The 16,839-nt window shown below is 39.3% G+C and overlaps 1 protein-coding gene across 1 annotated transcript in view; it reads left to right on the top strand.

Annotated features, from left to right (window-relative positions):
- EXOC3L1 (exocyst complex component 3 like 1) overlaps positions 1 to 16,839 on the top strand; it is a 146,415-nt gene that overhangs the window by 89,745 nt on the left and 39,831 nt on the right. The gene's annotated exons all lie outside the window — the stretch shown is intronic.

The following is a 16,839-nucleotide window of genomic DNA, read 5'->3' as shown; positions in this document are numbered from 1 at the left end:
AGCTACAATGTAACTATTAGTTATATTGCAGCTATATTAGGGTTTATTTTACAGGTAAGTATTTTGTTTTAAATATGATTCATTTATTTAGTTAATTTAATGATAGTGTAGTGTTAGGTGTTAGTGTAACTTAGGTTAGGATTTATTTTACAGGTAAATTTGTAATTATTTTAGCTAGGTAGTTATTAAATAGTTATTAACTATTTAATAACTATTGTACCTAGTTAAAATAAATACAAAGTTGCCTGTAAAATAAAAATAAATCCTAAAATAGCTACAATGTAACTATTAGTTATATTGCAGCTATCTTAGGGTTTATTTTACAGGTAAGTATTTAGTTTTAAATAGGAATAATTTATTTAACTATAGTAAACTTATTTCGTTTTATTTAAATTATATTTAAGTTAGGGGGTGTTAGTGTTAGGGTTAGACTTAGGTTTAGGGGTTAATAACCTTATTATAGTAGCGGCGACGTTGGGGGCGGGAGATTAGGGGTTAATAATTGTAGGTAGGTGGCGGCGATGTTAGGGAGGGCAGATTAGGGGTTAATAAAATGTATTATATTGTTTGCGAGGCGGGAGTGCGGCGGTTTAGGGGTTAATACATTTATTATAGTGGCGGCGATTTGCGGTCGGCAGATTAGGGGTTAATACTTGTAGTTAGATTGCGGCGACGTTGGGGGGAGGCAGATTAGGGGTTAATAACTATAATGTAGGGGTCGGCGGTGTTAGGGACAGCAGGTTAGGGGTTAATAGCTATAATGTAGGCGGCGGCGATATCGGGTCGGCAGATTAGGGGTTAATACTTATAGTTAGATTGCGGCGACGTTGGGGGAGGCAGATTAGGGGTTAATAACTATAATGTAGGGGTCGGCGGTGTTAGGGACAGCAGATTAGGGGTTAATAGTTATAATGTAGGCGGCGGCGATATCGGGTAGGCAGATTAGGGGTTAATACTTGTAGTTAGATTGCGGCGACGTTGGGGGAGGCAGATTAGGGGTTAATAACTATAATGTAGGGGTCGGCGGTGTTAGGGACAGCAGATTAGGGGTTAATAGCTATAATGTAGGCGGCGGCGATATCGGGTCGGCAGATTAGGGGTTAATACTTGTAGTTAGATTGCGGCGACGTTGGGGGGAGGCAGATTAGGGGTTAATAACTATAATGTAGGGGTCGGCGGTGTTAGGGACAGCAGATTAGGGGTTAATAGCTATAATGTAGGTGGCGGCGATATTCGGTCGGCAGATTAGGGGTTAATAAAATAATGCAGGTGTCAGCGATAGCGGAGGCAGCAGATTAGGGGTTAATAAGTGTTAGATTAGGGGTGTTTAGAGACTCGGGGTACATGTTAGGGTGTTAGGTGCAGACTTAGTGTTTCCCCATAGGAAACAATGGGGCTGCGGTGTTAGTTTTTTTTCAGCCGAAACTCCCATTGTTTCCTATGGGGAAATGCCGAATCTTAACGAGCTAATTCGGATTTATTCGGAGATACGGCAGCTATTTCGGATTCATTCGGTAGATTCGGAAGTATTTTAATTCGGAAATCCGAATCGATCCGAATCTCCGAATTTACCGAATTTACCGAATTTCCGAATTAATCCGAAACGAACCGCACATGTCTAAGATTTAATAAAGAGAGGTCAAAGAAACAAAATGTGTAATCAAAGGCATAACTTAATGTGATAATAATTCTAGGAAAGGGAAAGAGGGAGTCCCAACTGGGTCACTGATCAGGAGTATAACTAGTGATCGGGCATTACAGGTCTAATAATGCAAATTGGTTATGTTTCCCAAGTGCAGCCAAACAACATGTATACAGTGATTGTAATTTTCATAATGGTGTCCTTCTCAGTAAATTGACCAGAGAGAAATTGTCTTCTGTATACATAGCTAGTGTTATCTTTTGTGAGATATAAGTGATTCTTGGTGAGGGTGTAAATGTGCCTATATAATTATCGTGGTATGACTAGTGACATTATACCGTATATTTATGTGATACATCTGAATCATTGCAGTGGTACGGCTAATTTCTGCTGCGCCACAAAGGTCTTGCACGGCAAGGCTTATAATGGCAATAGGCATAGAGATAATCACTTATCCTGCTTAAGATGGTCACCCCCAAATACAAACATAAGGGAAAATACAAATAACGGTGTCTGAAATAAAGATTAAAACACTTTAACTGGTAGGTTTTAGACATTAATGTAGTATTAAGAAGCTAAATAAAAAGTATCTCTATTAAACTGGCTCGCGTAACTGCAAAGTCTCCAACCTCAGCTAAACAACAAAATAAACAATCAACTAGGGAGATGATTCTGTTTGTGAGTCAGATAACGATCTGTGAGGAAATCAAAGTCTCTTATGTAGAATGTCATCTTAACTCAGTTCCGTTAGTACCATAAGCACAGACAAGACTGGTCAGTAGAGTTACATGGCAGTTCAATAGTATGTGCCTGGCGTTTCTCTAGGCTACCCCTTCTCTGCATATGTAATACAAACATCGTTACATGGGTAGTCTTTAGTCTCTCTTAATATTTTTTGTTGTCGCTTACGTGCGGGGTGTAATAGAGAGCGGGAGAATCGTTCAGTGTAATCCCGCTGGTAGTTGGAGGATAGCTGAGGCCCGCTGGATGCGCTTTTCAGGGGAGACCTTGCTGATTCCTGTTCCGTTGGCCTCCGAATAGTTTTCTGGATTAGATCCGCCGCAGACTCTTGAATGTTCCGAGCCACCAGAGGGAAAACATGTAAGGTAGTTGTGGGTGTTTCTTGGTCTTTCTGATTTACAGGATAGCTGTTATGCTGCAGCACCAGCGTCGGGTCCCCTCTTGGTTGCAATTTATTGGCTTGGTCAGCGTGTTTTGTTATGGCAGTCCTTTTCGGTTGCTGTGCGGGCTGCAAAATGCCCAGAGGGGGTTCTGTGTCTATGGGGCACCCCACGTTGGTGATTTCCACTGGGCTCCTCGCAGTCTTCTCTTTATTGTGTAGGATTTGCATCAATCGATCGTATGGTGCATTATCTATCATCTTATTAAACAGCTTTTCAATTCTCTCCCATATCTCATCCGGATGCTGTATACTCTCCACTCCCGCCAAATGCTCCATTTTCACTATCTCCAGGTGGTGTGTTTTCTGGGTGAGACGATTCAAAACTTATCGTAGCAGACCTGTTAGCCCTTCTCACCTGAAGAGATAGATTTGAGCCCCCAGTTAGGGACGAGTACCTCGGGTTTACCGAGGGGGAAGCGCCGCCTTTACTGAGCCGCCGCTCCAGGCCCTTTATGTCCAATCCAGAGATCTGATGTCAAAGTTACAGCTCAAAATTCAGCGATGGTCTCCCTAAAGAGCTAATAAATGTTGAGACTATATTTTCCCTTTGTTTTGGCTGTTTAATGATGCCTGTAACCGGCGGGTTTTAAGCTACTCGATCAGAGCTCTTGGAGAGTGCGACCAACTAGGATCGCTGCTAGGACACGCCCCCTAGTATTTATTTTTTAAGTTTCTTCAGATGGGAAGCTTGTATCTTATCTAAGGAACATTATTTTATTTTCAGGTCCTTTTCTTAGGCCTGCAATTTATTTGGCTGATGTTGCAACTGCTTAAACTTTCTGGTTGGATACTTTAGTGCAACAAGTATCAGATTATGATTTGTTTAGCATTGTTAAGTTGTTCAACATGCTAATAATTTCATTTGTGTCGTCATTTTTTGATATTTTCACAATTGAGGTTAAATCTATGTCTTTAGCTATTTTAGCTAGAAGAACTTTGTGACTTAAATCTTGGAATGCTATTTTGATTTCTAAAATCCATATTTCTTTTTTTCCAAGGTAATCAATTATTTGGTTCACAATTGGATTCAATTCTTTCAACTGTTACTCTGGGGAAGGGAGTTTTTTTGCTTCAAGATTAAGTTCTAAGAGTAAATCTTAAGCTTATATTAGTTTTTGTTCTTAATAAGGAATGGAATCCTAATTCTTCCCCAAGTATCATGTTTATAATTAGAAGCTTTCTTCAACATGGAATGAATTCAAGCAATTTAGAAGATCTAAGTCAGCCCCCAAATTTGCATGTAGGTGCGGCTCTTATTCCAGCTTAGCTGGTAAGGGGCAGGTTAAGACTTTTTTAAATTTGTTTGGTTCAATTCGGTCCAAACTTCTTAGATTGGGGTACAGAATAGGATTCAGAGTAAAACCGCCTGTGAGAAGTATTTTTTTCTCTAGCATATTCCAGCTATTCCAGTAAAGACTCACACTTTCCTGAAGTGTGTTTCAGACCTATATGTATTGGGTACTTGTAAGCGCGGCTGGTCACCCGTTGGGGTCTCAAGGCGCTGCTCAGACCTGGTGTTATCTGGGGTATTCATACCAGTTCCGTTTCAGGAACAGGGTTTGGGGTTTTGTTCAAAACTATTCATTGTCCCAAAGATAGAAAATCTTTTTGAATTGTCATATAAGAGTACCATCTTTTAGAATGGTGTTTATATGGTCTATTCTGCCTTTTGGTCAGCAAGGGCATTATTTGTTTACAATAGATAAAATAGATGCGTATCTTCATATTCTGTTTTCATTCAGATTATTTTCATTTTCTGAGATTCTCTTTTTTAGACAAGCATTACCAATTTGTTGCTTTTCCTTCTGGCCTAGCGACATCTCTAAGAATCTTTTCAAGGTTCTCAGTGTTTTCTTATTTGGACGATCTCGTGGTACTTGCTCAGTCTTTTCGTTCTGCAGAATCTCATACGATTCAACTTTTGTTGTTTCTTCAAAGACATGGTTGGAGGATCTTTTTATCAAAAGCTCCTTGATTCCTCAGACAAGGGTCATCTTTTTTAGGTTTCCAGATAGATTGTGTCAATGTCTTTGTCTCTAACAGACAAGAGTCAATTATATTGGGTTCAGCTTGTCGGAACATTTAGTCTCTATTATTTCCTTCAGTAGCTATATGCATGGACGTTTTAGGTCTCATGGCTGCAGCATTTGATTCGATTCCCTTTGCTCATTTTCATATGAAACCTTTCCAGTTTTTTATGCTGAATTAATGGTGCAGGGATTATTCTAGGATATCACTTTTAATATCTTTGAATCCCAATATTCAACTATCTTTGTCTTGGTGGTTAGATCACCATCATATAGTTCTACGGGTCTCTTCGGTTCATCCAACCTGGACCATGATCACAACAGATGCAAGTCTTTTAGGTTGGGAAGCTGCCTGGGGATCTCTGTCAGCACAAGGGGTTTGGAAATTTCAAGAGGCGAGATTACCATTCAATATTTTGGAACTCCGTGCGTTTTCTCAGAGTTCTTCAGTTTTGGCTTCTTTTTGAAGAGAGAGGAGTTTATTGGTTTTCAGACAGACAATGTCACAACTGTGGCGTATGTCAATCATCAGGGTGGGACTCTCAGTCCTTAGGCTGTGAAAGAAGTATCTCGTATACTTGCTTGGGCTAAATCCAGCTCCTGTCTAATTTCTGCGGTCCATATCCCAGGTATAGACAATTGGGAAACGGATTATCTCTGTCAATCAAGCTTTACATCCGGGAGAATGGTCTCTTCACCCAGATGTGTTTTTTCAAATTGTTCAGATGTGGGGGCTTCCAGAAATAGATCTGATGGCATCTCATCTAAACAAGAAATTTTCCAGGTACCTATCCAGGTCCGGGGATCCTCAGGCGGAAGCAGTGTATGCATTGACACTTCCTTGGAGTTATCAACCTGCCTATATTTTTACCGCCTCTGGTTCTTCTTTTAAGAGTGATTTTCAAAATCATCATGGAGCAATAGTTTGTGCTGCTGGTGGCTCCAGCATGGCCGCTCAGGTTTTGTTATATGGTTCTTGTTCGGATGTCCAGTTGCCAAACTTGGTCACTTCCATTAAGGCCAGACCTTATCTTAAGGTTCGTTTTTTCCGTCAGGAACTCAAATTATTAAATTTGATGGTATGGAAATTAAACGCTTAGTGCTTAGTCATAGAGGTTTCTCTGACTCCTTGATTAATACTATGTTGCAGGCTCATAATTCTGTGTCTAGAAAGATTTATTATCAAGTTTGGAAGACTTGCATCTCATGATGCTCTTCTCATAAATTCTCTTGGCATTCTTTTAGAATTCCTAGGATTTTACAGTTCCTTCAGGATGGTTTGGATAAGGGTTTGTATGCAAGTTCCTTGAAAGGACAAATCTCTGCTCTTTCTGTGCTGTTTTACAGAAAAATTGCTAATCTTCCTGATATTCATTGTTTTGTTCAGGCTTTGGTTCGTATCAAGCCTGTCATTAAGCCAATTTCTCCTCCTTGGAGTCTTAATTTGGTTCTGAGAGCTTTACAGGCTCTTCCGTTTGAGCCTTTGCATTTTTTGGACTTTAAATTACTTTCATGGAAAGTATTGTTCCTTTTGGCCATCTCTTCTGCTAGAAGAGTTTCTGAATTATCTGCTCTTTCTTGTGAGTCTGCTTTTCTGATTTTTCATCAGGATAAGGCAGTTTTGCGGACTTTATTTAAATTTTTACCTAAAGTTGTGAATTCTAACAGCATTAGTAGAGAAATTATTGTCCCTTCCTTGTGTCCTAATGCTAAGAATTCTTTGGAAAGATCCTTACATTCTTTTGATGTGGTAAGAGCTTTGAAATATTATGTTGAAGCTACTAAGATTTCAGAAAGACTTCTAGTCTATTTATTATCTTTTCTAGTTTTAGGAAAGGTCAGAAGGCTTCTGCCATTTCTTTGGCATCTTGGTTAAAGCTTTTGATTCATCATGCTTATTTGGAGTCGGGTTAATCCCCGCCTCAGAGGATTAAGGCTCATTCTACTAGGTCAGTTTCTATTTCCTAGGCTTTTAAGAATGAAGCTTCTGTTGATCAGATTTGCAAAGCAACAACTTGGTCTTCTTTGCATACTTTTACTAAATTCTACCATTTTGATGTTTTTAGAAAAGTACTTCAAGCAGCTGTTTCAGTTTGATTCTTCTTCTTATAATTTCAGTTTTTTTCATTATAAAGATTAAAACTTTTGATTTGGGTTGTGGACTAATTTTTCAGCGGAATTGGCTGTCTTTATTTTTATCCCTCCCTCTCTAGTGACTCTTGCGTGGAGTTCCACATCTTGGGTATTTGCTATCCCATACGTCACTAGCTCATGGACTCTTGCCAATTACATGAAAGAAAACATAATTTATGTAAGAACTTACCTGATGTTTTCTAATGAAGTACCCTCTAGTTGTGGCTTTAATTGTTCCCCATAAGGTGTCATCCCATACAGATAGATTATCATTAACTTGAATTAGAATTTTTTTATCTTTTCTTAACTCCTCCCTAAACGGTATATCTGAAAGAGGATGATGCAGTAGATGCCAAGTATACTTGGGCCTAGTAGTGGTTTTAGATTGAAGGTCAATAATGACTTGGTCATGATCAGACCATGGGCAAAGGGAAATGTCTGCAGAATTAACTAGATCTAAAGTGTCAGCAGGAAAAGTAGTCTAATCTAGAATACGTTTGGTGGGGGTGTGAAAAATGGGTGAAATCTTTATCTAAAGAGTGGTAAGCCCTCCAGATGTCAAAGTACCCGAACTGCGCCATCAGAGTTCTAAATTTAAGACATAAAGGGTCTGTGGCTTTAAGGTTTTTGTTAGGGAGGCTAGAGTTCCTGTCCAATTTATAATCCCATACCATGTAAAAATTTCCAGCAAGAATGACCCTACTCTGACCTGATCTACTTTGTGTACTATTTTCTTTAAATATCTGGGTTGATGAGTTCGGTAAGTATATAGATACCAATGTATAAGTAATGTGATCTAGGTTACCTATCAAAATAACGTATCTAGCCTGGGCATCCCTAACTATGTGAATCGGTTCATAGGCCAACCGTCTATGAATCAAAATAGCTGTTCCTCGCGCTTTCTTTGTGAAAGGGGCAGATTCTATCACGGGATAATCCTTCAATGCAGGTAAATGTGGGGGCCATCTCCTGAAAATGGGTTTCCTGAAGGAAGGCCATGTCTGCTCTGTGATGCTTAAGGGACCTCAATAAGAGGCTGCGTTTACCTGTAGTGTTCAAACCTCTGATATTGGGGTCCATTTATCATTGTGCGAACGGACATGATCCGCTATAGCGAACCATGTCCGCCGCACATCGATAAATCCCAACAGCATATGCTGTCGGCATTTATCGTTGCACCAGCAGTTCTTGTGAACTGCGGGTGCAATACCGCCCCTTACAGATTTGTGGCCAATCAACCGCCAGCAGGGGGTGTCAATCAACCTGATCGTATTTGATCGGGTTGATTTCTGTCCGCCGCCTCAGAGCAGGCGGACAGGTTATGGTTATGGAGCAGCGGTCTTTAGACACGGGGCAACAAGCTCCGTTCGGAGCTTCATAAATAGACCCCATTGTGTGTAATGAATTTAAGGGCTGCCATGAGTATAAATTTCTAAGGATACCTAGAAGAGTTCTAATAAAGACCTTTCTAATGGGAAAGGGTCAGATGGTGGGTAGGGGTATAAATTGGAAAGGGTGGAGGAAGTGTGGGAGTTTGTAAGTCCACCTAAGTTGAACCCTGTTGTGGGCTCTAGGGGTGGGGTGGGAGCTAATGTGAAGTCAGTAAAAGAGGCTGGCAGAGCCAGCCCCTCAAAAGTGTAAAAACATGTATTAGAAGCATAACAATTTTCTTTAGGCTCTAACAGATAAACATTAGTGGGGCATGTAAGGTTGTAACAGTCAACCCCGCTCTAGCACAACAACACACAGTATAAGAAAGTTAATTCTGTCTAATCTCTTAAACAGTAAAGCATTCACATTTATACTGTTGGTCTAACTAGTTGACTCTACCGTATGAATGAGTTTTGACAAGATAAACAATAGTGAAACATGTGAGGTTATAACAGTCAGCCCTGCTCTAAGATAACAACACACAGCGTAAAAAAGGTAAATCTGCCTAAACTTGTAAGCAACAAACAATGAAGTATTCACCCTCATACTATTGTTCTAACTAGCTGACCTTACCATAAAATGGAGATTAAAAAAGACAGACAAAGTTTAAGAACGTTTGGGACCTTGGAGTAGGCCTGGTTTTTGGCAAGCCGCTCTTTGTTCCTTTACTGTCCATTTGGGGGCAGAGGCCCTAAGCTTAGTGTGTGAAGTGGCCGGAGTAGAGGTAGGGTCATTTTGTAGCCCCCAATTTGCAAGGAGGCTGTTCCCTTAAGAGTGGGAGGTGACCACGTGGGTTTGATTATCTTTCATGATGATGAGTTTAGTGGGGTACCCCATCTGTATTTATTGTTGGATTTTCTCAATGTTGATGTAGAGCCTCCTTTGCTGCAAGGTGTACCAAGACAGGTCTGGTAAAATCTGAATGTCTTTGTAGGTCTCTGGTAGGACAGGTCTCTTACATGCAGCCTGCATTAATCTGTCCTTAAAGGTAAAGTGGTTGAAACAAACCGCAACATCTCTCCGTCTGTCTGAAGAAAGTGTTCTAGGTCGTAAGGCTCTATGAGCCCACTCCATTGTGTGTGATGTACCTTCCAGTTGACCTAGGAGAGCTGTAAAGAGAGTTAGGAGGTAATCTTGTAGATCTGCAGCTGAAACAGTCTCAGGAATGCCTCTGAATCTAACATTATTTCAGATTGCTCTTTCTTCATTATCCGCCAGTTTGGACTCTAAAAAGGTAATCTGCTCAGCTAGATTCTCAGAATATGAGAGGAGGTTGGAATGATCGGTAACCAGATCATCATGTCTCCTTTCTAAGGTATCCACTCTCTCTCCAATTTCTGATATGTCCTTTCTCAATTCTACGGAGCTTCTTTAAATCTCAGATGTGATAGACTTTGTTTGCGCAGCCATCATCTTTTTTAAAGTAGACTCTGTAATATAGTGCTGCAAATGGGTAGGTGATGGCGTACTTGAGTGGGAACCCTCATCTAAGGATTCTGGGTTGCTCAGGTCACTGCTTGCAGCGTCTTTATGGTCTTTATGCTGCTGGGAGAAATGGTCAAAGACCTTTTTTTAACCGTGGAAGGAGTCTTCGGTTGTTTTCTTGAGGTGTGCAGCATGATGAAAAAGTTTCTATGAGACTGGATGCAGCAGAGGTAACAGAAGTATCACGTAGGTTAAATACAGCAAGTCAGTACTGACAACCTATATAATATGTACAAGCCTATGATAGGTAATGAATAAAGAAAGAGAGCGGAGCTGACCACAGCCTACCTGAAGTGACTACAGCGCCATCTCAGGGGAGATGGATTTCTAATTTCAGAGGGGTTGCTGTTAAATCAGGTGACCTAATGAGTCTTCTAGAGAGTCACAGGGAGTACCGTTATAAGGTAAATTAAGTAAAGGTGGATGTCTTAAGGAACTTCACCTTCCAATCTACTAAGAGGAGTAAGATGATTTACCTCTCCAAGAAAACAGGGGAAAACTGATTAATGCCGAATAGTGGCTATAGGATGTATCTTGAATACCCAATACAAAATATTATCAATGAACAATTTCTGGCAAAAACAGCTATGTCCCCTAAAGAAGGCTAAATGCTACACAAATAATCACAAAATATACTTGTCCCCCACTGAAGGAAGGGAAAAAGGAGAGAGGATGTGACCTACCCAGACAAGCTGGGCAGGTGAGGGACAAGTTTTACAGCAAATTTACACAGGCAATAATCTGAGTAGTGGATGTAGAGTTCCAATAAAGTGTTCAGATTAGGTGTGAAGGATCACCTCTTAGGCACGTCTGATATGGCCTGCTTAGTGAGAGTAAGTTAGAGGTTAAATATCCAGGTAGAATATTCCCTCACTTTCACCAGGGACCTTAATGACGGTGTTGAGATACAGATGTTATAGAGTGAGTGTGAAAAGTTAACTGAATCCTTTACCAGGGTGGAAAAAATAAAATACTCTATGTGAAAAGGGAGGGAGGTTAGAGGCCGTGAGGATGAGATGCTGGGTGTATACTCAAAGTAGTACTTTTAGATATCAGCCCTCTCAGGGATATGAATGGTTACAGGGGATACCTAGGGCTGAAAAGCTCCCAATGACACTACCCAGAAAAGGCAAGGGTAGTGATTTTCATATACTGTCAATTTAGATTACAGACCTGCTCCGAGACCAGATTGGGCTCCTTGAATCCCTAGTGAGGCGTTTTTGGAATTGGGTCACCTCCGTAGCTCAAAACAAATTTATAAGGCCTAAAGTCCTCCTCAAGGCCAAAGTGGATGCTTCATTAATAAGTAGGGCTTCAAGATCTTAACAACTGCATGGCCCTTCTCAGCAATTGCCGACCATTCGCGTCACTCCACAGTGGCTGAATCCTCTAAGCAGGCCACCTCCGGGGTTACCTCAGTCACTTGGGTTATCTCTGCCACGTTCTCCAGAAGCCCCTAGGAAATGTCTGGTCTGGATGCTCGACTTTAGCAGTCTCCTCTTGCAACCGCAACTTTAGGTAGCATGATAGTGTCAGGGATCCGGCACCATGTGTCCTCAAGGCCAGTTCTCAAAGTGCCTTCAGGTATGGAAGCCCCAGCTCTGGATCAGAGCCCCAACCCTCCAGATCTCAGAAGGGGCACACAGTCTCAAACTTAAAGTGTCCTGTGGTGGGTTTCAGGCCCCAAATGTGTGGTCCGTAATCAGGCTTCTAACTTGCTTTTAGGCAGGTTAAAGAGTCAGGGTGACCAAAAAACAGGGTATAGTACAAGTATTGTACGTTACCTTGTAAAATAAAAATTACTATAACCAGAATTTATCTATAAATATCAGCTATTTAGAGCACAATTCTGCAGAGCTCTCACAAAGTACGTCTTCTCAGTTTGGCAGTTAGCTCTGCCCCCCAGAACTGTTTATGTTTAAGCAGGTTGAACAGAAACTCCCAACCCAAATATTTAGGTGATAAATCTCCATCTTTCCATACTGGACCTTTATGTCTATTGATAGAGTGTATACATCACATAGATTTATCAAAATAGTGCTTTATTTTTTCCTCTTGACCCTTGTAAGTACTTTTTATACTTTGTATTTTTTAATTCAAAGGCTGTCACTTCTTTTGTGATTTTACTCTGTGCTTAGACTGCTAATTCTCTCATGGACAATACTGCTCCAAAGTTTTATAAACATGATCAACTTTGAGTTCTTTATGGAAATTGTTTATGTTTTTAATTTATAAGTAAATGTATGGCTTATTCTATGTCTGTCTTAATATCATTTCAGCCCCAGTGGTGGTCTATTTAATCTACTCCAACATCTGCCTTATGTTTTATAGATGTTTTGGGAGATATTTGTGTTAATATACATTGTTTACAGCCTCTTTAAATTTAAGCAAAGACATAGGGGCCAAATTATCAAGGGCTGAATGTCCCCTGATGCCCCTGTTTCCGCGCGTAACTTGTCCGCCTGCTCTGTGACTGTGGACATCAATCCACCCGATCCTATACGATCGGGCTGATTGACACCCCCAGCTAGCGGCCAGTTGGCCGTGAATCTGCAGGGGGCGGCATTCATCGATGTTTGTCGGACATGATCCGCTCTTCCGCTGAGCGGATCATGTCGGACACACCAATGATTAATAAGCCCCATAATCAGAATGAGTTAAATAATACTTCACTATGTTAGAATATTGAGGAAGATACTTATACTGACCTCTGACAGTGTTAGGTTTAACATGTCTATACTAATTCATATTATCAAGACTGCTAAAGATACTCAATATAAAATAATACAACTAAGTATACGCAACATACAAGACCCAGTTTCCCACTGTACTGGTAGTTTGAGGTACAGGGTTAACCAACCCTGTACAAGTCACTTGTTTGGCAGTGAAAGAGTGTTTATGGTTTAAAAAGATAGATAATCTCCTTACTACTCATTTCCCAGTATTGCATAACCAATACTGCTATATTAATACACTTTTTTGCTCTGTGTTTGCCTTGTATCTAAGCATCTGCAGACTGCCCCTTATTTCAGTTCTTTTGACAGACTTGCATTTTCCCCCCAATCAGTTATGACTCATAAATAACTCCACAGGCGTGAGCACAATGTTATCTATAGGGCACATATGAACTAGCACTGACTAACTGTGAAAAACTGTAAAAATGCACTGAGATAAGAGATGGCCTTCAAGGGTATATTAGCATATGAGCCTACCTAGGTTTAACTTTCAACAAAGAATACCAAGAGTACAAAGCAAATATGATGATAAAAGTAGTTTGGAAAGTTGTTTAAAATTGTATTCCCTATCTGAATCATGAAAGTTTAATTTTGACTAGACTGTCCCTTTAATTCAGTGGGTGCAAGGGTTAACAAACACTCTCTAGTCTGTACTAGACCTTAGAAAAAAGCCAAACTCCCCTCTTTATGCCACCCAAACTGAACTATGTCTGCTGCCACCATCTAAGATAATTATTTGGGAAATATTAAGGGAAAACCCAGACTAACCGATTAAAAATCCCAAAACACAATATATACCATATATATGTTATACCAGTCTCTTTCAATTACCTGGTTCAAATATTAGACAAAGGCAAAACTTAAGAAGGGACATTTATTATGAACAAAAAAGAGTCACTGTGCATTTATATAAAAAGCAAAGAATTAACAACAATACAAATACAAGGCAAAACAGTTTTCAAAAATAAAAGGGAGAAAAAAAATTACAGAACCTATAACTTTACCGAAGAATATAGTTTTCTGCATTCCAGGGAAATGGAATTAGAAAATGGCCAGACACCCTGTTATGAACAGCTTTCCATGTAGAATGACAAAATTATTGTGTTGAAATCACAGTTAAATACTATTCTTTCTGAGGTCAGCCCCTTTTTATGGCAGGTAATAAAAACTCTGAAACCTTGGTTGAAATTATAGAACAACTTATAACATATTGCTATGTATATTCAGTACATATGCACAGATAGGTAATCCCCTTGTGATGTCATGTTGATTAGTTTGATACCAAATAAGACATGGTTTTCATATTTCTATCATCCAGTGTCATATATGTGATAAAATCATGTTTCAAGATATACTAGTGTCACCTCTGATTGACCTAGCCTATGTCTTGATGGAGACACTGTTTTCTCTCACTGTCTTTGGGTTTAATTACCCCTTTATCCTGTTGAACCGGGTGCAGATAGTAAAAGTCAGTGGTCCCATAATTCTCATTCTTTTAGACATCTCTGATACAGGGTTGTAAATAGCAGAGAAGGAAAAGCAAAGAAAGAAGGCATCTGAGGCCTTCATGATAGGTAGTTTTTCACGATAAACTGTAATTATTTCAATTTCAACCTTTTCCTGATTATGTTGGCTTATATTTAGAACAGTTACCTAAGCCTGAATGCAGCAGTGGTGGTCCATTCCCAGCTTTTGGATATTGCAGCAGTTCTTTGGTGAAAGACCATTGTCAGATGTATTGAAGCTTATTGATCTTGACATAGTGGTAGCTAATATAGCCAGATAACACTTGTTGACAAAGGCTGATTAAAAAAAAACTAACTCTTTTTTCTCTTTTAAATATCCTATAATTTTTGGACAATTGTAGAATTCTATGATCTCCAAATCTTTACAAATCTTTCTCTGAATTCTTATCCAAATGTTCAGGAGGAAAAGGTATCTACTGGATGTTATATGTGTACACTGAGCTGAGAACACCAACAGCAGATTACCTCAGCCAACAAGAGGGGAATCTCATCAAACTGGTGTTTCCTCTTTTGCCACTTCAGTGAGTGATTTCAAATATTGTTCTGATGGCATTAGACCTCAGTCATCAAATTGAGATGTTTTTTGTTGATTTCCACCCCCAAAACTATCTGGGTGGATGCACGAACTATAACTTGGAAGTTTGACCAGCACTTGTGTTTCTATTATTCCTATCAATTCCATAGTAAAATAGGACAAATATAATTTATTTTGATACTATTGGTAGTTTATTGTAGACTAGGGGGTGTTTTTATTTTGGGTGGGCTTTATTAATTTTATAGGGCTATTAGATAAGTATAATTGTTTTTATTTTTGAACATTTATTATTTTTTGTAAGCTTTTTTTTTTTGTAATTTAGTGTTTATTATTTTTTGTAATTTTAGATTTATTTTATTTTTTTCGTATTTTTTTTTTTAAATTTGTCATTTAGATTTTTTAATTGGTAGTATTTTTTTATTTTATTAGAATAGTAATGTTAGGTTAATTTATAGTTTAATGTTAGGTTTATTTTTTATTTCACAGGTAAGTTTTTATTTATTTTAAGATAGTTATATTGTGATTTTAATTTTAAGTTAGGGGGGTTGTTAGGTTTAGGGGTTAATAGTTTATTATAGTGTTTTGCAATGTGGGAGGCCGGAGGTTTAGGGGTTAATAGGTTTATTTAGTGGCGGCGATGTAGGAGGCCAGAGGTTTAGGGGTTAATAGCTTTATTATAGTGTCAGCGATATCGGGGAGTGGCAGATTAGGGGTTAATAACTTTTATTAGTGTCAGCGATGTCGGGGAGCGGCGGAATAGGGGTTAATAATTTTTATTAGTGTTGGCGATGTCGGGGGCAGCAGATTAGGGGTGTTTAGATTTATGGATTTATGTTAGGGTGTTAGGTTTAAACATAACTTATTTTCCCCATAGACATCAATGGGGTCGAGTTACGGTGATTTTTCATTCCGCTCTTCAGGTGTTTTTTTCTAACACTCTCTCCCCATTGATATCTATGGGGAAAAGCGTGCACGAGCACATCAAAGCAGCCCTTGGATTTTGTGCAGTATGGAGCTTAACGCCACCATATCACACGCACAAGGAGGCTTTTCAGTAACTCGTAATGGCAGCGCTATGGAGAGTGAAATAACGCAACATTTTGGCGTTAGTTTCGCACCCTGTTTAGCACAAAACTCGTAATCTAGGTGTAAGTCATGGAAATTTTGCAATCTGGTAATATGCCAGACCTCCCTAATGATGCCTACAAAGATTTCATTAGCTAAAGGTGGGGTGACGTCCATCTCTCATACATACCGATGCTTACAGACACAGTCAAACAAACTGACCCTACAACATTTAAAAGCAAAATGGACTAAACTCCTAAACTATGAGATAACTGAACAACAGCTTATAAAAAGCCTAGAGAAATGCAGATAAGCAACCCTAGCTACCAATATGAGAATCACACTTAAAAATCCTACACAATGCATATATTACACCCAAAGCCATCCATAAATGGAAACTAGATACCTCAGGACTATGCCCCAAATGCTCACATCATAACCCAGACATTCTTCATATGCCCGGGATACAATGACCCTACAGGAAACACCAGAGACAACAGATAGATCTTTCCATTAGGTCGAGAAGAAGCAACAGAGCTTTAATGTTTTGAGTTCAAGTCACACAGAACGCTGTAAAGAGAGATATAGCCCAGAGATGTTATAATTGCTGCTAGGGACTTACTTGTTATTCTGAGCTCAGAACTTTACAACGGTTATAGAAGACAAACCTGCTGCATAGCTTCTACTGGCTAATTCACTACTTATCACCAATGAGACTTTAACCAGACATTCAATGAACGATATGATTCAAAAGCTATACTCTTAACCAATGGATCAAGTTTTCTGACCTAGGCCAACTTAGACTGGTTAGTTTATGTTATGGTAATTGTATTTATTATAAAGAAAAAGTTAATAGTCTAGCAGCATTGTTATAGAGTCAATCTTGAACACAATGGGGGGCAAAGAGACTAGAACTGTTCTCATAGGAATGAACATTATACCGAACAGGATTTGTATTAGTATAATAAGAAATTTACTTTTTCCTGCATACTTGCCCTGCGAGGCACAGCAATGCAAGTTTAATACCTTTGTGTACATGCTTTTGGATGAATAAATAAAGATGTTAAAAAAAAAGGA

The sequence above is a fragment of the Bombina bombina genome, chromosome 1 (assembly GCF_027579735.1).
Source record: "Bombina bombina isolate aBomBom1 chromosome 1, aBomBom1.pri, whole genome shotgun sequence".
In the NCBI taxonomy this organism is placed as follows: Eukaryota; Metazoa; Chordata; class Amphibia; order Anura; family Bombinatoridae; genus Bombina; species Bombina bombina.
Note: the sequence above shows the minus strand (reverse complement) of the source record. Positions and strands in the feature narration are given on the sequence as shown.